We start from the raw sequence: 22,884 nt of genomic DNA, 5'->3' as shown, positions 1-22,884 counted from the left end.
GTGTAATAAATAGGGACACGTAATTTTAAGGATTACACGTAGCATTGACGTATTTATTATTACGAAAATAATATTTATGTGTTTGTTGTACAGACTAACTCTATAAAAATTGGCTGTAAAACTGTTTAATTTATATACATGTAAAAATAAGTTTAAAATACACTTTTAGTTTAAAATACACTACAAAATTCGTGTTTAAATGTCTCGTTCTCCCTCTCTCTCTCTCTCTTTCTCTCTCTTCTTCAAACGAGGTTGAGTACTCCGCAGTAGGCACCGACATCGTGACGATGATGGCCAAATATGATAACTTACCATGGTGGTAGTTCGTATATCTCTCTGTCGATAAAAAAAACGTGTTCTTAAAATGTAATAAATTTTATTTTGTTATTCTTATGAAACATGACGAAATACATTATTTACTTAACCAAGTAAATAATGTATCTTCGTCGATAGATAATGATTCTTTAACCAGTTATTTAAGCAAAAACAACGTATTCAGTAACAAAATAACAACCTTGCTATCAATTCCTGTCTGTAAGTAATTAATCCTTAGGGATCAAGTCTTCGAAGAGGCTAGAACGTATCTCTCATGGTCCCGACCTTGATGTGTTTAAATGACGTATAGGCTGTTTATTCGAGTAAAAAATAAATACGCAACTTATGAAATGGTGTTCCATTGTTTATTTGCAATATAATTCGATCCAACATCTATTAAGTAAGCCATTTCAAGGTTGTACTGGTACATTTTAGTATTAGTACCACAATCCTGCTTGTGATTTGAAGGGTTATAGGACTACATACACAGATGAGATTTGAACTTGGTGGGCGACGTCCATGGGCTCTGGGAACAGGAAAGCCGTGAGCACGTTCAAAATGCAACATAACAAAGCTATATTTCTGAAAATCGCAAAAGAATTGAAGTACGTTCGTATTTGAAGTTCACTGTTGAAACGACGGCCTTTGAATTTTTCACCACCCGTGCCTTTTTGGAACGAAGTTCCCTATCGCGCGTTGTGAAAGGAGGCTAGACGGAAAAAATTCTTACGAAAAGTTGTCACGACACTTTTTAGATCCGTCATTCTGACCAATCAACGTGTAGGCGCTTATCGCGTGACATTGCTCGTATCCGATTGGTCCGCGTAATGAGTACAGTTTCTCGAGATAGCGTTTCAACAATAGTAATTTAGTTCATAGTATTGTTTTTTTCTTCTTCATAATGCCGTAATTTATTATTATAACTTAAAAAAAAAAAATTACAATTCCTTCACTAATTAATCGAAAGGAACTTCGTTCCATCCGGGTGTCCCTTGACACCTCTGAAGTTTTTTTATTGCTAGATGGGTGGACGAGCTCACAGCCCACCTAGTGTTAAGTGGTTACCGGACCCCACATACATCCACAACGTAAATGCCGCCACTCAACTTGAAATATGAGTTCTAAGGTCTCAGTATAGTTAGGACGGCTGCCCCACCCTTCAAACCGAAACGCATTACTGCTTCACGGTAGAAATAGGCATGGTACCTACTCGTGCGGACTCACAAGAAGTACCAGTAATTACGCAAATTATAATTTTGCGGGTTTCATTTTTATTACACGATGTTATTCCTTCACCGTGGAAGTCAATCGTGAACATTTGTTGAGTATGTATTTCATTAGAAAAATTGGTACCCGCTTGAGATTCGAACATCGGTGCATCGCTCAACACGAATGCACCGGACGTCTTATCCCTTAGGCCACGACGCCTTCTCATTTGGTTTGTTAAAAAAACATTAAATGTCACGATTTCGAACTAAAGAACGCTACGTTAACTTTATATATTATGGTGGTAATGCGTAAATTTAGAAAAAATAAATGGTTTATTTTATTTTATTGTCCTGGATGGATTGACGAGCTCACATCCCAGCTGGAGATTAAATGCATTATGGACATCAAAATTAGGAACCCAACACGCTTTGGAATATGAGGTCAAAGGATTAATTGAATTGTATAGCAGCTGCCCCACCCTTCAAACTGAAATGGTTGACTGCTTCGCGGCAAATGTTCACGATTGACTTCCACGGTGAAGGAATAACATCGTGTAATAAAAATGAAACCCGCAAAATTATAATTTGCGTAATTACTGGTGGTAGGACCTCTTGTGAGTCCGCGCGGGTAGGTACCACCGCCCTGCCTATTTCTGCCGTGAAGCGATAATGCGTTTCCGTTTGAAGGGGAGTAGCCGCTGTAACTATACTGAGACCTTAGAACTTATATCTCAAAGTGGGTGGCGTATTTAAGTTGTAGACGTCTATGAGCTCCAGTAACCACTTAATACCAGGTGGGCTGTGAGCTCGTCCACCCATCTAAGCAATAAAAAAAAAAGCAGGATGGTGGTGCCTACCCGTGCCAGCTCTATCACCAGTATAATTACAATAGCGCACTAGTTGTGTAAAAAATTGATATGAACGTGCTAAAGTTAACGTTGTCAGAACTCAATTACCTTAGTGCTTAACGATTCATTGAAAAGCCACTGAACGCTTCGTGCACTCAAGAGATTTAAAATTTCCACTGGATTTGACTTGAAACATTAATTTGTCTCCAGTTTTCGTTTTTCAAAACAAGAAAGACAAATAAGGTTTTTCAAGATTAAATCTTTTACATTGTTTCAACTGCACGATTGGTTCTTTTAAAATTGTTTTAGAGTTCAGTGCACTTAATTTTATGTGAGATACTGCGTTAAATCTTCTAAAGCGAATCGCGATATTTTGAAACCATTATTAAGGGACACGGAATACAAGTATGAAATCTATAATTTGAGAGTAGTTTAAATAAAGATATAAAATCGGAAGCGATATCTGGGTTAGAAATTACTGGTAAAGCATTGAGAGGAGATAATTTTTTTGTGTTATCTGATTTGACTAAAACTTCACGGCTTGTAGACAAATACTGCACTTATAGAATTAAAAACTTTCCACAAAATTATTGTGTTGATAATATAAACAAAATACTACATACTAAAAACTATGAATTTACTCTGGGAAATCGGTTCAAGTTCCGGACTTAGTGCTGATAACAAATTCAATAGATGTTTTAAGCTGAGGATACTTTACACGTTTTTTTTTATTGCTTAGATGGATGGACGAGCGCACAGCCCACCTGGTGTTAAGTGGTTACCGGAGCCCATAGACATTTACAACGCAAATGCGCCACCCACCTTGAGATGTAAGTTCTAAGGTCTCAGTATAGTTACAACGGCTGCACGACCCTTCAAACCGAAACGCATTACTGCTTCACGGCAGAAATAGGCGGGGTAGTGGTACCTACCCGTGCGGACTCACATGAGGTCCTACCACCAGTAATTACGCAAATTATACTTTTGCGCGTTTGATTTTTACTACACGATGTTATTCCTACACCGTGGAAGTCAATCGTGAACATTTGTTAAGTACGTATTTCATTAGAAAAATTGGTACCCCCGCCTGCGGGATTCGAACACCGTTGCATCGCTCGATACGAATGCACCGGACGTCTTATCCTTTGGGCCACGACGACTTCAACTAGTTAATTCAATTTTAGTTGAACATTATTGAATATCCCCTTATCCCCATAACTGGGTCATTGGGAAATACCCTGAATCACGGATGGAGGGGTGGGTCGTCATGTAAGTTTTTTATGTACAAAATGTTTTATATTCATTATCTTGACGCATGTCTCGGTGACTCGTAGTGACGCTGAGTTTCAGACAGCGAGGTCGACGACATCCGAGAGATTTGAGACAAACGAACTATTGTAATTTGGAGAAAGAAATATCGTCGAGAAAATGAAATGTGTCTGATTTATATTGTACTTTAATCTGCTACATCGGTACAGTTCAAATAATATTTTTTAATCGTATTTAAACTGATTTCAATCTGTCTTTATTCGTATGAAACTCAATAAATATGGTACCTACAAAACTTTATATTCCTGCCACTATCTTTTTTTTTATTGCTTGGATGGGTGAACGAGCTCACAGCCCACCTGGTGTTAAGTGGTTACTGGAGCCCATAGACATCCACGACGTAAATGCGCCACCCACCTTGAGATATAAGTTCTAAGGTCTCAAGTATAGTTACATCTCAGTTATATCTCACTCGGTATACCGCTATATTTTATTTCTGGTAGAGTTATTTTTTTATAGTCATAGCTATAGTTCAATAGAGATTTTCATATTCCGCCATCGCACTTCTATTCGTGTCCCTAGGCACGCCTTCCAAATATTTTTTTTTTACTGCTTAGACCTGTAGACGAGCCCACCTGGTGTTAAGTGGTTATTGGAGCTCATAGACATCTACAACGTAAATACGCCACCCACATTGAGATATAAGTTCTAAGGTATCAGTGTAGTTACAACGGCTGGCCCACCTTTCAAGCCGAAACGCATTACTGGTTCACGGCAGAAATAAGCAGGGTGGTGGTACCTACCCATGCGGACTCACAAGAGGTCCTACCACCTGTAATTACGCACATTATAATTTTGAGGGTTTGATTTTTATTACACGATGTTATTCCTTCACCGTGGAAGTCAATCGTGAACATTTGATGTGTACGTATTTCATTAGAAAAATTGGTACCCGCCTGCGGGATTCGAAGACCGTTGCATCGGTGGTAGAGTTAACATTGTTATTTGTATTTTGACATTCAACAAGTGTGTCATACTGACATCTAAGTTGAAATAAATGATTTTGAATTTTGAATTTGAATTTGAATTGAATTTTGATAGATACGAATGCACCGGACGTCTTATCCTTTAGGCCACGATGACTTCAAGCGATTCGGGATAGCCGTTGTATGTACGTACATATTTGTACATGTATTACTTACATGTGATGTTTGTCGCCGACCTAACTTTGCATTATGCCCCAGTAATAAGAAATGTATAAGTTCATTTGACTAATACAAAGCTACGTGCCATTTTCGTTTCTATCGAAGTCAAGGTTCAGCGAATCACACTATTTTCCCCAAGGTAAATTACTGATAAGAACTAACTTTGTAATCAGTAGGTTGCGTGTGAACGACACAACCAAGTTTAGGTTACCAGAATTATTAGATTGCTCTTATTATTATTATTTTATTATTATTCTTATTATTATTATTGTTATTTTTAAAATATTTACGAAATGCTTTAATGGAGACATGTTCAAAATTGGTTGTACCTACATCTGACACTACTGAATCAAAAAATGCGATTAACTCATTTATCTGGCCCTAGGTTGGTGGTCTGCTTTCGATGGCAATAAAACTTAAAATACAATTAGTGTTTTATTTATCTTAATGACCTACATTATTTGACAAACATTTGTGTCGCTGTGAATGACGTTACATTTTCAGATATCTTAAAGATAGGACCAGAGTTATTCCGTATTTTAAAATGGAGACTGTGAATGTACCTATTAATGCATTGGCAATTGGTAGAAGAAAACTGAAGCAGCCATCGTCTATTAACAAACAATCGAATCATATCAGCTTTTAAATTACGTAACATGAAAATAACCATTACTTTTACTTTTGAAATTTCTATTTTATGGTTGTCTACCGTTTGTCACGCACCAAAAATCAATAATTTAATGATTTTTTTCAACATCTAAAAATCCTTGCAACAACTCTCGCATAGTGGATCTACTGTGAAACAACAGTAAGCCCACCGAGTTTGTCGCCGGATCTTCTCAGTGGATCGCATTTCCAATCCGGTGGTAGATTCTGCGAAGCACTGCTCTTGCTAGCAACACTCCGGTTTGAGCCCCGTGAGCTCACCTACACACGTTAGGGCGAAACTGAAATAGCCTCTAAAGGCTATCAGCATAGGTAGGAAAAAAAAGAAGTGAAACAACAGGAATTATTGTGTATGAAAATCCTATCATGGAATCTATTAACTGTTTTATCAGTTGTCCGTGATCTCGAAAACTGTAGGTAAAGTATTCAAAAAGTCGGAAATATTGTGATAACAATTAAAAACGTCAGATGAAACCGTTAAAGTAATTTTAATTATGTTTACGAGTCACGAAAAATAAAGATTGTTCTATTTTGGAATATCGGATAAAAGAATACAAAACAGTTATGCAGTCTCGATAATTAGGATAAAAATGCTACAATCTATCTATATATATATAAAAATGAATTGCTGTTCGTTAGTCTCGCTAAAACTCGAGAACGGCTAGACCGATTCGACTAATTTTGGTCTTGAATTGTTTGTGGACTTCCAGAGAAGGTTTAAAAGGTAGATAAATAAAAAAAGGCTTGGAATTAAATAAAAATAACTATTTTGTTTTTCCTTTAATGTGTCCCTCAAAAGTTTAGGTCTTTTATTTATCGATTGAGGCACTACGAAGTCTGCCGGGTCAGCTAGTTAAATATAAATACTTACTACAAATACTACTCTATTCATTTCCTTATTAATATCGTTATTGAAATAAAATAATTCTCCATCTTCACATTTAAGATCGATGTTAATAATTTGCATAATTTCATTTCAGACCTTTTCAAACAAAAGATATCTTACGTCAACAAAAGCATCAAGAGCATAACGAGAAAAGGGCAGGCCTTTTTTTTAAACGTTGAAAAACCCTCAATTTCCATTGTTTCTCGTGTGTCAAGAGCCAAAAGGCCGTAAAAGGAATGAATTAAGACCTTTTTACGGGTCGCGTCGGAGATAATATGTACAGAGGGATGTCTCGGCCCTACAAAACTTTTTAGCATTTTAATTATTTAAATATCAATGAAATGCATTTTTACTTGTTTCTATGAAACTTTTTTTAGACTCTACCTCTTCACGAAAAGTCATTGTTTTGAAAATATATTTACTTATAACTATACCTCCTTTCAAAATTCAATTGATAGAGGCACCCGTAACGTGCGGACGTGCCCATCGACCACTCGATCGCCCGGCCTTTGTTCGCCCGGCTTTTGTTAGCCCGGCCATTGTTCGCGCGGCCTGTGTTCGTGGTACATCTGCCGACCAAGTGTTTTTTCCTGGAAGTTTTTATTTGTTTTGTTTCCTTTCGTTATTTCTGTATTCGTGGTACATCTGCCGACAAACTGCTTTCCTGGAAGTGTTTAATTGTTTTGTTTCTTTTTGTTATTTCCGTTTTGTTGTGTTTTTTTCTTTGTCCTGTAGTAATCGTGCCGCATCGCCACCTGTGTTCAATAGAACCGCTCAGGTCCGAGAAGTTGGGGCCTCGCCGCAAGGCGAGTGTCTTCAAGACCCGGGGCCGCCCCACCTGGGCACTCAGCGATCATGGACGCTGTGTTCGCGGAATTCCTCCGACTTCGTCATCCACAGCTCGCCTCAGAGTTTCTGGCTTTCAAGGCCAATCACACTGCGAGCTCTCTCGAAGACTCCGCCGTGCTCGCTGCTCCTGCGTCGCCTGTACCTGCGTGCAAAGCTTCTACATCGAGCACCGCAACCTCCGTCGTGCCTGCCGTTCCCGCGTCGCCTATACTGGCGAGTAAAACTGCTGCGTCGTCCGCCGTGGCCACCGTTCCAGCTGTGCGATCATCCGCGGCCTCCGTCGCGCCCTCCAAAACACCTGCTCGTAGGTCACCGGCGCCCGCCTCCTCGTCCTCCGACTCTGACTCGGAGATGGAGGTCGACCTCGCCCCCGCCTCATCGACGGATGGATTTACCCTGGTACAAAAGGGTAAGAAGCGTGCCGCGGAGTCTCGAGCTCCCGCGGCCGCTAAAATTAGCAAAGCCGCGAACGCGTCGCGCCCCCGCCCCCAGACTCCCGTTGCGCCTCCAGCCCGTGCCAGTCCGTCGCCGCGTCCGGTGGCACAAAATAAAACCCAGTCCCCTCCTCCGGTAATCCTTCAAGAGAAGGCAGCTTGGGATCGAGTTTCCCTGGCCCTTAAGGCCAAAAATATCAATTTCACGAATGCCCGTAACCTCGCGAACGGCATCCAAATAAAGGTGCATTCATCTGATGACCATAGGGCCCTCACCTCTTACCTCCGTAAGGAGCGTATAAGCTTCCACACTTATACGCTTCAGGAGGAGCGCGAACTCCGCGTTGTAATACGCGGAATCCCTAAAGAGTTAGATGTAGAGCTCGTAAAAGCCGACCTGTTAGAACAAGGCCTACCAGTGAATTCTGTGCACCGTATGCACACCGGTCGCGGTAGGGAGCCATATAATATGGTTCTAGTCGCCCTCCAGCCTACCCCCGAGGGTAAGAAAATCTTTAACACACAGACCGTCTGTAGGCTCTCTGGTATCGCTGTCGAAGCCCCCCATAAAAAAGGCACTCCTAGCCAGTGCCATAACTGTCAATTGTATGGGCACTCTTCCCGTAACTGTCACGCGCGCCCCCGATGCGTCAAATGTTTAGGCGATCACGCCACGGCCCTATGCACTCGCGATCAAAAAACCGCGACGGAACCGCCTAGCTGCGTCCTGTGTCGAACACAGGGTCACCCCGCAAATTACCGCGGATGCCCCCGAGCCCCGAAAATAAATCGCCGCGTCGCCCGCCAAAACCGCCTCCGAGCTTCCGGCCCAGACATCAAAGCCTCGGCACCCTCTGCGTCGCAGGCTAAGCCAGCGTTCGTTCCGGCGGCGGTGCCCAGTGTCTCGGCCTGGGCAAAACCCCTGCCGTACACGAACACGGCTACAACTCCCTCCTCCGCGATTCGTCCCGCCCCCGCGACTCGTCCCTCTCCCGCGACTTGCCCTCCGACCGCGTCCGAAAATCTCGCTTTAGCGATCGACTTCTTTCAGTCGATCAACTTTGAGCGCGTTAACGCTTTGGGTGACGCCATTCGCGCTGCCTCCACTGCACAACACTTTATCGCCGTTGTGCAAGAATACGCCGACGTATACGCGTCATTAAATACGTACGTCCTCCCCTCACTCCGCCGGTAATCAATGGCGTATATAAGTAGAATAAAGCCCCTATCCGTGACGATAGGATTTTTTAACGCTTACGGTCTCGCAAATCAACGTGATCAGGTTTCTGACTTTTTGCGTGACCATCAAATTGATATCTTTTTGGTGCAGGAGACCCTACTTAAGGCCGCGCGCTGTGACCCTAAAATCGCGAACTATAACATGGTCAGGAACGACAGGCTCTCTGCTCGTGGTGGTGGTACCGTCATTTACTATAGAAGAGCCCTGCATTGCGTCCCGCTCGATCCTCCCGCGCTCGCTAATATCGAAGCATCAGTGTGCCGAATCTCACTGACGGGACACGCGCCGATCGTTATCGCGTCCGTTTATCTTCCACCGGATAAGATCGTTCTAAGCAGTGATATCGAGGCGCTGCTCGGTATGGGGAGCTCTGTCATTCTGGCGGGCGACCTAAATTGTAAACACATCAGGTGGAACTCACACACCACAACCCCGAATGGCAGGCGGCTTGACGCGTTAGTCGATGATCTCGCCTTCGATATCGTCGCTCCGTTAACCCCGACTCACTACCCGCTAAATATCGCGCATCGCCCGGATATTCTCGACATAGCGTTATTAAAAAACGTAACTCTGCGCTTACACTCGATCGAAGTAGTTTCAGAGTTAGATTCAGACCACCGTCCCGTCGTTATGAAGCTCGGTCGCGCTCCCGATTCCGTTCCCGTCACGAGGACTGTGGTGGATTGGCACACGCTGGGCATCAGCCTGGCTGAATCTGATCCACCATCGCTCCCGTTTAACCCGGACTCTACCCCGTCTCTTCAGGATACCGCTGAAGCCATAGACATCTTAACATCACACATCACCTCGACATTAGATAGGTCATCGAAACAAGTTGTAGCGGAGGACTTCCTTCACCGCTTCAAATTGTCCGACGATATTAGGGAACTCCTTAGAGCTAAGAACGCCTCGATACGCGCCTACGACAGGTATCCTACCGCGGAAAATCGTATTCGAATGCGTGCCCTACAACGCGACGTAAAGTCTCGCATCGCCGAAGTCCGAGATGCCAGATGGTCTGATTTCTTAGAAGGACTCGCGCCCTCCCAAAGGTCTTACTACCGCTTAGCTCGTACTCTCAAATCGGATACGGTAGTAACTATGCCCCCCCTCGTAGGCCCCTCAGGCCGACTCGCGGCCTTTGATGATGACGAAAAAGCAGAGCTGCTGGCCGATACATTGCAAACCCAGTGCACGCCCAGCACTCAATCCGTGGACCCTGTTCATGTAGAATTAGTAGACAGTGAGGTAGAACGCAGAGCCTCCTTGCCACCCTCGGATGCGTTACCACCCGTCACCCCGATGGAAGTTAAAGACTTGATCAAAGACCTACGTCCTCGCAAGGCTCCCGGTTCCGACGGTATATCTAACCGCGTTATTAAACTTCTACCCGTCCAACTCATCGTGATGTTGGCATCTATTTTCAATGCCGCTATGGCGAACTGTATCTTTCCCGCGGTGTGGAAAGAAGCGGACGTTATCGGCATACATAAACCCGGTAAACCAAAAAATCATCCGACGAGTTACCGCCCGATTAGCCTCCTCATGTCTCTAGGCAAGCTGTATGAGCGTCTGCTCTACAAGCGCCTCAGAGATTTCGTCTCATCCAAGGGCATTCTCATCGATGAACAATTCGGATTCCGTACAAATCACTCATGCGTTCAACAGGTGCACTGCCTCACGGAGCACATTCTTGTGGGGCTTAATCGACCAAAACCGTTATACACGGGAGCTCTCTTCTTCGACGTCGCAAAAACGTTCGACAAAGTCTGGCACAACGGTTTGATTTTCAAACTATTCAACATGGGCGTGCCGGATAGTCTCGTGCTCATCATACGGGACTTCTTGTCGAACCGCTCTTTTCGATATCGAGTCGAGGGAACCCGCTCCTCCCCACGACCTCTCACAGCTGGAGTCCCGCAAGGCTCTGTCCTCTCACCCCTCCTATTTAGCTTATTCGTCAACGATATTCCCCGGTCGCCGCCGACCCATTTAGCTTTATTCGCCGACGACACGACTGTTTACTATTCTAGTAGAAATAAGTCCCTAATCGCGAAGAAGCTTCAGAGCGCAGCCCTAGCCCTAGGACAGTGGTTCCGAAAATGGCGCATAGACATCAACCCAGCGAAAAGTACTGCGGTGCTATTTCAGAGGGGAAGCTCCACACGGATTTCCTCCCGGATTAGGAGGAGGAATCTCACACCCCCGATTACTCTCTTTAGACAACCCATACCCTGGGCCAGGAAGGTCAAGTACCTGGGCGTTACCCTGGATGCATCGATGACATTCCGCCCGCATATAAAATCAGTCCGTGACCGTGCCGCGTTTATTCTCGGTAGACTCTACCCCATGATCTGTAAGCGGAGTAAAATGTCCCTTCGGAACAAGGTGACACTTTACAAAACTTGCATAAGGCCCGTCATGACTTACGCGAGTGTGGTGTTCGCTCACGCGGCCCGCACACACATAGACACCCTCCAATCCCTACAATCCCGCTTTTGCAGGTTAGCTGTCGGGGCTCCGTGGTTCGTGAGGAACGTTGACCTACACGACGACCTGGGCCTCGAATCAATTCGGAAATACATGAAGTCAGCGTCGGAACGATACTTCGATAAGGCTATGCGTCATGATAATCGCCTTATCGTTGCCGCCGCTGACTACTCCCCGAATCCTGATCATGCAGGAGCCAGTCACCGTCGACGCCCTAGACACGTCCTTACGGATCCATCAGATCCAATAACCTTTGCATTAGATGCCTTCAGCTCTAATACTAGGGGCAGGCTTAGGGACCCCGGTAACCGTACTCGTCGAACTCGACAAAGAGGTCGACGTGCAACCTAACCCATGCATCAGCCCGCTGAGTTTCTCGCCGGATCTTCTCAGCGGGTCGCGATTCCGATCCGGTAGTAGATTCATTCGCGAAACAATTGCTCTTGAGTTGTTAGGTCTCCTTCGGAGGCGCTCGGGCAGTTGTTAGCAAATCCCACCCCTCTTGGCTGAGCCTTTGCTCGCCCACCTGTCCTGGTGAAACTGGAAAGGCCTTCGGGTCACCAGTAAATTTTCAATCATAAAAAAAAAAAAAAAAAAATTCAATTCGGCTGGTTGTACGAGCCCTCTAAGTAATGTATTGTTCATAACAGAAATGACGTTTGTTAGTAATTGGTTGACACGTAACCACTATTCATAGTATATTTACATATTACCAAACTAACTTTAAGTTCACATCAACAAACAATAAAGAAATAAAAGAAAAGTTACATAAACGAACCGTTTTCCTTATATCTCTCCTCTAATTAAGACTACGACTACTCGTATATAAGGAAGAGTAGAATGTTGTTACTTAATTTCCAAATTGACAGCCCTATATGCGATTAATTTTTCCATTCCATCAACCGTCGTAGGTATCAAATTAAATTTTACAGCATTCCTAACGCCTTTGAGTGCTAAACGAAAAAGTGTATAATGTTTTTTTATATTTAACATGGATGTTCAGATGTAGACGAAAATAACAAGAATTTGTTTTGGGTAATGAACACTTCTTCTTTTTCTCCACCCTATCCCACTAAGTGGAGTCAGCACAGCGAATTTTTCTATTCCATTCTCTTCTATCAGCCGTCATCTCAACACTCATTCCTCTCTCTCTCTCATATCGTCATTCACACACTCCATCCATGTCTTCTTCCGTCGACCTCTTCCCCCTCTACCTTACACTACCATTTCTATACATAAAAGGTGACAGGGGGATCTGGGGGCGGAATGAAACACTTTCTTTGAAAACTTTTTCTAGTTAAAACTAAAAAACTCAACAAGGTATTTGCGAGTATTCTAGAAAGTGACATACCAAATAGTGACCAAAATACTCGTTACACACACCATTTAACGTTGTACATTTACCCCTAAGCTTACCCATTTACATTTCCCCATAACCTTACCCCTGTACATTTACCCATTTACATAACCTTTTCTCTTGTGTTATGTTTTAGATAATATGTCTCAAACACACCGTAAACACCTTTACCCAAATGTATTTCACAAAGACACTTACTGTAGCTGAAATTTTGTATTTTTTACAGATATATGTTTACAATTTTGGCCTAACCAAGAATTTGAACAGAATAACAATGAAACGTGAAATTATAAATTCATTCTAATGTTAACCTGATGAAAGCATATTTGAAAACTTATTTATAAATATGGATATATTATTAATGTTTTCGAAATATTATATGGAGCAGAGAAACAGTGTCGCATCCGTTATAATGGTGCATGTCGTTCTCGCGGACTGCTGCCAAGTTTTAATTTACGGTTCCACAGAATTTATGAACCTTACCGCTCTTCACGGCAATATTTTTATTTTTCATTTCAGACCGCTGAATGCGAGATAGCCTTTAAAATAAACATACGGACCCCGAACGAAATTAGACCCTTAGACGTTGTATTATAACTCTTACTTCAGCATTTTTTTGTTTGGTCCCTTAAATACGTAATTTGCATTTGTAACTTGCGAAAAAGTTTCACAGGTTAACCAAGCATGTTAAGTTTAATTGGACACTTGTTTAACATTATATTTTCAAACGAAGCGCCTAAATTTTACATTTGCGATAAAGGCGGTCCTAACGAACTTTTCTTTTTAAGCCGAATTGGCGACTCCCAAACCGGTCGCTTCACTTTCGACAATCGGTCAGATGTTTGACCAAAACACGATCGACGACCGAATCATCTCGCCGAATGACTCAGAACGATTAAGTTTTTAGGTGCTTTCTCCCACACCTGCCCGAAAGGGGCACGGATCACGGATACGAACACTTTCCACTGGGGGAAATGGGAGCAGCGTTTTGCATGGCCTTGATTCGAGACAAGCCGCGTTGCCGCGCGTTATACACGGACACCGCGACCAGTCCACAGTCTGCAACGGGCGCTCGAATCGTATACCCGTCGATCTGGCCTAATCGATTTACGGCGCCGATACTTCGCCGCGAGTGATACTTTACTTGCCTCTAGTGATCGTGAAGTGACGCGAAAGTGATTTGTGAACAATTGCAAGGATATCGGGAGCAAATCTGGAGCGACACATTATCAACGGGAGGTGTGTGTTCTTTTAATTACCAAACTTTAGTGGTTCAACAGATATTACTTTCAAAATATAATTGTTTGTTTTGTGAATGGATACCGATCGTTCAGTTGCTGTATGATATTTTCTACCGCTTCGAAGACGCATCGGCCCGGCATGCAGAGAGTCTTGAGTTTTTTATTTGTTGTTTGCGCAAAAAATGTGAAAGTTACTCGACTCGCATAACTTGAATATAGCTTAGCGAGCAGTTATCGCGCCGTCACGCTTTGTTAGCGCACCAGTCGCTCGTCCAATTAAAAATGAACGTATCTAACTTAATTTATTTTCACCTACATTAAAGTTCTTAATATTATTGAGAAACGTTATTTTATTGTTGTGATCAATTAATATAACAATCCGAATGCTTTATAAATTCATTATATCTGCACAAGTGATATTTGCGAGCTAATGCTTCGAGAGACCATAATAAATCAACAAGTGTGTAAAAAAATAATTCCATTATTCCAAATAAGACTGTTTTATGTAAGGCTAAGTAATAATAAAAAAATTGGTAATGCCGCCAAAATCAATCGAAGTTAGATGTTTAAGCACCTTATTTGAAATTAATTTGAATGATCAAGGGGTTGTACAACGGTTATGGAAATATCACATGTGAATATTTGTAACCATATTTAATAATAAAAATATTTCGTTTTGAGCTCATGATTATTGCTCCTAGGGTGTCCTATGTCATCCTTTATATGTTTCATATATTAATTCATCAATATGTATTAATTCACATTCTTAGATCGTGATCGGTGCTTCCCATAGTTGAAAGGATTTTAGAACCGTACAATTCACTCCATCAGTTGGCCATTCATACCAAATCTATAGCTTTTGTGAACTGTATATTCCTTCCTTCAATTCAAATTTTAATTTTAATAGTACGCGTGAATTAATTCATAAAGGCACACGTCTAAATCTTCAAGTATGTGAGTAATTAAAGGTACAGAATTGGAATTTCCGCGTGGAATTTCTTTGGGTACAGGTAAAGTCCGACAGGAATAATTATGTACGGAATGTCGTACACATATTTCTCTTTCATGTAACAAAATACTGAAAACCAATATTTTAACAATTCCTTGTTCTATGTATGATCTAAATATTATGTAGGTAAATATAGAATATGCAGATGAAATATGTAGTACCCGATAAATGCCGTACAAAGATTAAGGCTTCAAGACCTTTGATAGTCGTGCTATGACTGTAAATAAGTTTGTTGAAATTTAAATTTATATGTAGATTTTACAACGGCCACACTATCGTCCAAATATTTGAAGCCTTATTTCATAAAAATATTTATATTCAAATTAAATCCAAGTTGATATTTTGTTTCTCTAGTTCGGTGATATTTTGGAACTTTTTAGAATTATGCCCTGGGCTTGGGATTGGAAAATAGGATAAGGGTGAGATGCGCCCGAGGTGGTATATACTTTGAGGGTTTTTATTAAAATTAATTAATTTGCCGGCGTTTCGACCCTCGGGATATTTCGTATCATTGCCCTGTCCTCTAAACGCCGTTCGGATTATTTTTGGATTGGGAGGACAATGTCATACTACTGATTCCCTGTAGATAAGAGTTTGTTGAAGTCGAATCGTTTGTCGTACAACAAACTGAATCAGAACCTCAGATTGTTCGAGACTCAAACAAGGCAGAGAAAGCCGTTGAAGAGTTTAGCGCGAAGCGAATCTCTTGCGGGAACTAGTACTATGGAATAAAAATACGGATCAGGCAGTAGTAAATTCTTTTGGTCTATGTACAGACAGACTAAATTTTCATGTTAAATTAATTAGATTAATAATAAAGTAAACAGTAATTAAGACATTTTATTTCCTACCTAAGCTGATGGTCTTGAGAGAAACATATCAGCGTCACCGGGCGAGTTGGTGAGCTCACGAAGCTCAAACCCGACGTTGTTGCTAACATGAACCCTAGCAAGAGCCGTTCTTCGCAGAATCTACCTCCGGATCGGAAACGCGACCCACAGAGAAGGTCCGGCGAGAAACTCAGTGGGCTGTGTCTGTGGATTATTTTACTTGCCGCGCTCTTCGTCGCAAGCGACGGGTTCTTAGAGAACGATGACCGGTGCTTGGGGTACCTAAAAGCACCGTTAGTGGACCGGGAGGATCCGGGATGACGTGTTTTGAGCGACGTCGACTGCTTACCATTCGGTCCGCAGAATCGGGAATGAAATATATATATATTTTATGGTTTAAATGGGTGGACGAGCTCACAGCCCACCTTGTTACTGAAGCCCATAGACATCCACAACGTAAATGCGCCACCCACCCTGAGATACAAGTTCTAAGGTCTCAAGTATAGTTACAACGGCTGCCCCACCCTTCAAACCGAAACGCATTACTGCTTCACGGCAGAAATAGGCAGGGTGGTGGTACCCACCCGCGCGGACTCACAAGAGGTCCTACCGCCAGTAAGAGATTACTATACTGCTGATTCTATTATAAATATTTTTGTGTAAGATTTCACAAGATAATCATTTCATCACATTTCGTTGTAATTGTCTTTTAAAGTTTTGATTTACGCATACAACGATTTGTGTAGTATGTATTTTGTGTCCAACATTGTAAAGATCTGTAGACTGTCTGGAATCCCTAATCAAACCTAAGCATTCAATGTTACTATAATGAAATTAATAACAAAATTACAAGCATTTAAACGGAACGTAATTTGAAATATAAATTCCTCAAATTTGAAGCGAAAGCGTTTCAATCTCTGTAAAATAGACTGTTCAAAGACAATCAAAATTTTCAAAGGACAAGTTAAAAGTGCTTCATTATGAATAAAGTAGTCTTTAATCAAGTTATTGAATTCCATTAACTATCGAATTTCAATGCTTTATCCGAGAAAGAAAAAAAGGCTAAAACATTAATAATTAATTTAATTTTTCAATAGTAGACGAAGACTAATAAATAGCCTCAATGTAAAACTATAAGTTTCATGTCTTTTTTGGTTATTAATTACTTATGACTTTTAAATATTTTTATGAATAAACGGCGTCTAGCCGGTGTTGGAGTTTAAGTTGTGAATGTTCTAGAAGAAATGTTTATATAAATAACGAATATTTATTGAATATGAAGGAGTGCCGGAGTAATTTATTATTAAGGCTAAATAAAACTATAAAATTAGCGAGTTGATGTATGTACGTATATTGTAAGGCTTACAAGACACACATACACACTTCATTAGTAGTTACATTACAATGTAAAAACTATATAGGCATGCATTTTAAATAGTGATTTCTACTAATTTACTACTTTGGCCTTTAAGAGAAATAATTAATTTAAATTATTTATCTATAAACTTAACGTAAAAGGGATAACGACCAATGCAATAATTTAAAACTACTTTTACAGGTTTATCTCGTGTTTATTGTTTATGTCTACGGCTCGCGAAAGACCTATAAAATGTTTTAAAGGTTTTTCAGACAATTAAGACATTGTTTATGGATTTGTACTAGAACATTTAATCAGTAAGATAGTGTGTTTGAAATAATTTATGACCGGTTAAAAAATGCATGATGATCTTAATTTCGAAATTCAAAATATGGACCTACGAAAATGGTTGATTATTAAACTTTGATTGAAGGCTCAATTTTATTGGATAAAAACTATCGTTTTCTACTAAATAACCTTTCAAGCTAGAGCTCTTGATTGCTTCAAGGTAGAAAGCGACAGAGCTATTCATACGAGTCATTTTCTTTTTCGTTGTTTTCCTTCATTGTGGATGACTAAAAAGTAGAGAGTTAAAGAATAGTAGAAAAGTCAAGAAAGCATCATGAAATGCAATAAAACAATCCGATTGTTTTTTTTTTTTTTTTGCCTATATGTGTGGACGAGCTCACAGCCCACCTGGTGTTAAGCGGTTACTGGAACCCATAGACATCTACAACGTAAATGCGCCACACACCCTAAGATATAAGTTCTAAGGTCTCAGTATAGTATGTTTCCAATTGTGGTATCGCTAACAAGAATCGCTAATACTTTAAGATTATTATAACCATTAATCATTGACCTCTCCAAATTAACATTTACGGTAGTGTTCAAGTATCATACTTAATTTAAAATCAAGCGATAGTAATCTGTTTTAACTGATTTCGGCTACTATGAAAATTGCTTCAACAATTATAATTGATTATTCTGCTAATTGACGGTTAGTGGAGTTTTCGTTTAGTTCATTCCATTAGTGTAATAGCGGTCTCTTTTTTTTTGTACACAAATTTGAATATGGCATGTGGGATAGGTTGTGATATACGAATATATATCTTTTATTGTTATTGTAGGTAAACAGCCATACGGCGCATTTGGTGGTGAGTGATTACCGTCACTCATCATCATCTCAGCCAAGAAGCTGCCTACCGCTTCAAAGGCATGTATGTAATCATACTAAATATTTTATACTTTCGTAGCTATCTACATTATATAGACTATTATTTAATTAGTTCTTGTTACGATTTTCTTATTTGCAAAACTCCAAAATGGCCCTTTAAATAATATCGTGTATATATTATTCATATCAAATTCATAATAAAACGCGCAATGAATTCACGAAAAGTAAATGGAGCTAAAAAACCGACACTAAACGTTGAAACACAATTGAGCCTATCTACGAATCCCGAAGGGCATGTTAAATAAAGTCAAATATTATTTCATCCGACCCGTATCAGAGTATGACAAGCCCGTCCACAAAGGCCGTGTCTATTTTGTTTTTCGTTTGACATGTTTTCTTTTCATCCATTCACAGAGTGGCAGAGCGTAACAATAGCTCCCGCGAACACACCTTTGTTTTTGGCTAGTTAGATGCGTCCTATTTTTACAGTGTGGCGTATTTAGCTAGACTATTTTTTTATTGGCTTTGTATAAGTTCCGTAGACCCGGAAACAGAAGGCTATCTTGACACGAGAGGTCAACTCCATTGGATTATAATAACGATTGGACTACGCTTTTAATGAAGTAATTATACTATTCACTTCGATTTTCGTAACTCGCAGACACAAATAAAACCTTACTTATCATTGTCCACGAAAACTGTAGTATTGAAAAGCAGGGAAAGAATTTAGTGTCAATAAATGTGAAAAAAAAAAACCAATGAAGGAGTTTTAATGAAGTTACTGTCTTTTAAAGATTTTATTATATATACGAATAACTGTTTTATGGCTAACAAAAGTATACTTTCATAGTAAGCAGCTCTTGTTGAGCTGAGGTAGAAATGCGCAGAAAAATATCTTAAATTTTATGAACTCCATTATAAAAGGAATTCTTTTAAAATTCCAAACGAACAAGCGATGGTATGGACAAAATGAATTTATTATAGAAATTTCTTTTGCTTGCTTACCTTATTGATGCTTTATTGGAACTGAAAGTGCCTGAGAATATGAAGAATTTTTAGTTCACTTGGTCTTGTCTCGTATATAACATTATCATCATCACTAATCAAATGAGAAAAGTCTAGTTCGAAGTCATTGGGGTTATAAATTATTTTATTATTCATGATAATGTTTAAAATATCAAATATAAATAGTGGTGTTTCTATTTCTATAACTAGATATCATGTAACAATATCGTATGCAGACATCCACTCAGAAAATAAGGGTGAGGGTGAAACGAGGGTAGAATGGTGTAAAAGTGCCGAGTCAGGTGCCCAAGGCTGCTCTTTGCGAAGTTGAAAACGGTTCTTTTCCAGACACACCCTTGTAGCTTCTTATTGCTGATATCATGGAAGTTATCGCGAACAATACGACCTTTGAACCATTCCCTTTGTATGGCGGTAGCTTGCTTATTATTCCTACAATACAAATCTGTAGATATTGGCTTCTGATTTTTTATATTTTGTATTACAATGATATTTTTTATAGCCTTTTTTATTATATGCAATCTATACAATGATGTGTTGAAGAATTTGTTCTGTATTCGTTGCCGAGCTTTTCTTTCTAATTCTAACGAAACTGATATAGTTTTTGGCACTGCAGCGGAGACATTTGTCAAAGTACGCGAGTAGTTTCAAGAAATCGATATTAATATGTCATAGAATTAGAGATAGTCACAGCAGAGCGTTAATGAATTTCACTAGTTTTCAAACAAGTTAAGGGCATCTCGAACAGTGAAATAATTTATTCTGTGCACTATCGAACCAAGAGTCTATCCAATTGTAAGTGATGAATCCATAGATTCACGTCGTATCTGACCGAATATGTAGTTGAGACCATGAAGAATGACAAACAGATTTATGTCAAAGGAATGCGTGAGCAGGCGTGCTCAAGCATCGTAATGTGGGCAGCAAGTACGTACCTATAGTTTCGCAGCCCGTCTCGTCTCCATTGTTGTCTGAGTATGGTATAATATACTCGATGGCATTACAGGTGAAATATGAAACAAATGAAAACACGTAAAATAATATGTATTTATATCCAGGGGTGAGATACTGTTTGGTTTAATGAAGATTTTTTTCAAGTTTACAGGAAAGACATTTAATGTTTAAAAATTGGAAAAAGTATTTGGAAACAATAAAAAACTTCTTGAGCTATTTGAATGGGGTAAGCTTAATTTTTTTTAATTTTCTTTATTAGAGCCATACATCTATTAGGTTAAGTCGGCTTGGGTAAACTCAATTGAAGTACAATTAAAAACCTCGAACTGTTGATGCTAATCCATACCAATATTATAAAGCTGAAGAGTTTGTTTGTTTGAACGCGCTAATCTCAGGAGCTACTGGTCCGATTTGAAAAATTATTTCAGTGTAATAACCGTTCAGTGTAAATAAAATAAATTAATATAACCCATTTATTGAGGAAGGCTATAGGCTATATAACATCACGGTAAGGCCAATACAAGTGGAGCACCAATAAATAATGTTTCAAAATAGGGGTTTAAAAAGCTCCTTGACATTATATAATTCAAAAATATTTTCACTTTCTGCGTAAATGAAGTGTGGGTAAATATTAGCGTTATGCCAAAGTAACTATTCCACGCGGACGGAGTCACGGGCAAAAACTAGTACCAAATAAAATGGACCTTCATCAGATAGATGTCGTGTATTAAGAGAAATGTCTTTTAAACCACCTTTCACCCCTCGACATGGGTTTTAAAAACGACAAAAAAAACATTTACATGACATACTTAACTACAATGTACTTCATCTTTTTATGGATGGAAGAGCAATGACTTGAGAGATTGTCATTGAATATACAATAGACAAAGAAGTAAACAAACGCATATCTTAAATACTCAAAGCTTATTCGTATTTATATTATATATTGAGTTCATAAAATATTTTGCTAAAGTGTTCCATAAATAATACGTACTAGTCAAGCTGTGTAATACTGTATTACGTAAACTTATTCTATTTTGTAATATTCTACTTAGATAGCACTTAAAGATTTAATTTATCTGATAAATGAACACAGAATATATTAAAATACGTAAAATAAAACTTTATAATACTTAATAAGACTTTAAAATATATTTTTCGTTAATGAAAGGCAATTTTCGTTATACTAACTCAGAATCCAGTTAAAATAGAAATCTCAAGTAAGTTTACATTTTACTAAACCGATGTCAAATCACGGACGCTTTTTACAGCTACTAATAAATAGTTTGATATTATTACTGTCTTTACGAATAGTTTGTCATTCAAGAGTTTATTACTAGGTAGGTACCACCGCCCCGCCTATTTCTGACGTGAAGCAGTAATGCGTTTCGGCTTGAACGGTGGGGCAGCCGTTGTAACTATACTGAGACCTTAGAACATATCTCAAGGTGGATGGCGCATTTAAGTTGTAGATATCTATGGGCTCCAGTTACCACCAGCCATATAAGCAATAAAAAAAATTACGGTGTAAGCGATATTGTTTGAGTTTAAGCCGCGCAACACCATGCTCAGTATTCGCTCAACGTAAGGAGGCGTACCTACATAAATTCTTTGTGTTGTAATTGAAAGCGTCAAGCGAAAGTTTTAGTTAGTCATTATGACATGTACGACCTGAATTCACAATAATATGGTCGATGTAGAAGTCAAAGAAGGCAAAACGAATGGTCGTTCGTTTTAAGGTAACAAGACAAAGTTTTAAACATAAAATATCACTGTTTCTTTACTGCTGGTAGGACCTCTTGTGAGTCCGCAATGGTAGGTACTACCACCCTGCCTATTTCTGCCGTGAAGCAGTAATGCCTTTCGGTCTGAAGGGTGGGGCAGACGTTGTAACTATAATAATAATAATAATAATCCTTAGCTAACGGGAATTGGAAGAGGCTGAAGGTAGAGGGTATTTCAGATCGCATAACCGTATGGAGGAGCAAGGAGTTACACGGTAGGTTCTACCGGGCTCTCACAGGGCCTGATGTAGACCAATTAGCTTCCGTGGCCTGGTTACGATTCAGTAACCTCTTTGGGGAAACTGAAGGTTTTATCTTTGCAATTATGGACGAAGTTATCATGACGAACAACTACCGGAAATATATACTAAAGGATGGGACGGTCGACATTTGTCGGGCATGCCACCGTCCGGGAGAGTCTATTAGACATATTGTTTCTGGCTGTTCTCGGTTTGCTAACGGCGAGTACTTGCATAGACATAACCAAGTGGCTAGGATTATCCATCAACAACTTGCTCTGAAATATGGTTTTCTTGATTCTGCTGTACCTTATTACCAATACCAACCTCAACCAGTTCTTGATAATGGTCATGTTACGCTCTACTGGGACCGATCTATTATCACGGATAGGTATATTGTTGCCAATAAACCCGATATTGTGATAATAGATCGATCTGCGCGTCGAGCAGTGTTGGTTGATGTCACCATTCCTCATGACGAGAACCTCGTGAAGGCAGAAAAGGAC

At 40.0% G+C, this 22,884-nt stretch overlaps 1 protein-coding gene across 4 annotated transcripts in view; it reads left to right on the top strand.

Annotated features, from left to right (window-relative positions):
• Positions 1-13,797: 13,797 nt before the first annotated feature.
• Positions 13,798-22,884, top strand: part of LOC101741191 (kielin/chordin-like protein) — a 68,955-nt gene continuing 59,868 nt past the window's right edge. For 2 of the 4 annotated variants that reach the window (XM_062676160.1, XM_012689608.4), the window contains exon 1: positions 13,813-14,006. The gene's annotated coding sequence lies outside the window, so the exon portion shown is untranslated. Of the gene's footprint in view, positions 14,007-18,331; positions 18,422-22,884 lie in introns of all 4 variants that reach the window. The other 2 variants (XM_021346911.3, XM_012689612.4) reach the window with 2 other exon arrangements.

This window comes from Bombyx mori, chromosome 25, assembly GCF_030269925.1.
Source record: "Bombyx mori chromosome 25, ASM3026992v2".
Classification (NCBI taxonomy): domain Eukaryota; kingdom Metazoa; phylum Arthropoda; class Insecta; order Lepidoptera; family Bombycidae; genus Bombyx; species Bombyx mori.
Note: the sequence above shows the minus strand (reverse complement) of the source record. Positions and strands in the feature narration are given on the sequence as shown.